The sequence below is a fragment of the Triticum urartu genome, chromosome 2 (genome assembly GCF_003073215.2).
Source record: "Triticum urartu cultivar G1812 chromosome 2, Tu2.1, whole genome shotgun sequence".
NCBI lineage: Eukaryota > Viridiplantae > Streptophyta > Magnoliopsida > Poales > Poaceae > Triticum > Triticum urartu.
Window position 1 is genome coordinate 659,412,821 of NC_053023.1, and position 961 is coordinate 659,413,781.

Below are 961 nucleotides of genomic sequence, written 5' to 3' on the forward strand. Positions count from 1 at the left end.
AAAGCATCTTGTAACAGACAAGAATACACAGAGACGATCAAGAAGTGAAATATAGTAGTATAAACTTTTCCTGGATTAGTTTGTACCTGACGAGCTCCCTCTGGAGAGCGCTGACCTCCTTGGTGGTCCGGTGGGAGGTGGCGTCACCGTAGTAGCTGTCGGTGCCGTTGGTCATGCTGTTCATGACCTAGTCGCTGCTCTCCTTGACGCGGCCGCGGGTGGAGTCGTCGAGCTCCACCCTGGTCACGGCGCTGGCAGCCACTGCCGCGACCATGCCGACGGTCAGGCTGGCGCCCTCCATGGCCACCACGGGCCTACGGTTCTCCTCAACCATGCGCTTGACCGCATCCAAATGGCTCCCCGAGAGCTCCTCCGCCGCCTTCCCCCAGTTCAGTGGGTCAGCCCGCGCTGGCTGCGCCACGCACAAGTTGGCGGCAACGTGCCCGTTCTCGCACTCCATCGAGATATGCAAATAAGTGCTAAAGCAAGCAAGCTAGCTAGCTAGATTCTCGAAGGACTTGTGATGGGGAGGAAGATATATTAGCTGGAGAGGAAGCTGAGGCTTTTCTTGGAGGGAATGGAGGGAGGGGACGGGTTAAGTAGGCAGCGCAGCAGAGTAGGTAGGTGCGAGAGTGAGGATTATTACTATTGTTATATTTGGCCAAAAAGGGTTTAGTATTAATCCGCCCCGCTGAGTACATATGTATTTTTTTTATTTCTTCTGCGTACATATGTACTCCGTATTAACTACCATGCATTTTACGTGAAGAGTTGTTGAGCTCACCGATGGAATGAGATGTGTACACTCTAATGTGGACCTGTTGCTGGTTGCTGCTGGTTGCTGAAGGGGCGTCACCTAATTGATACTTCCTCCGTCTGGAAATACTTGTCATCAAAATGAATAAAAGAAAATCTATCTAGACATATTTTAGTTATAGATACATTCCTTTTTATCAATTTT

At 50.3% G+C, this 961-nt stretch overlaps 1 pseudogene; it reads right to left on the reverse strand.

Annotated features, from left to right (window-relative positions):
- Positions 1 to 37: 37 nt before the first annotated feature.
- On the reverse strand, positions 38 to 475 carry LOC125537716 (annotated as a pseudogene).
- Positions 476 to 961: the final 486 nt, after the last annotated feature.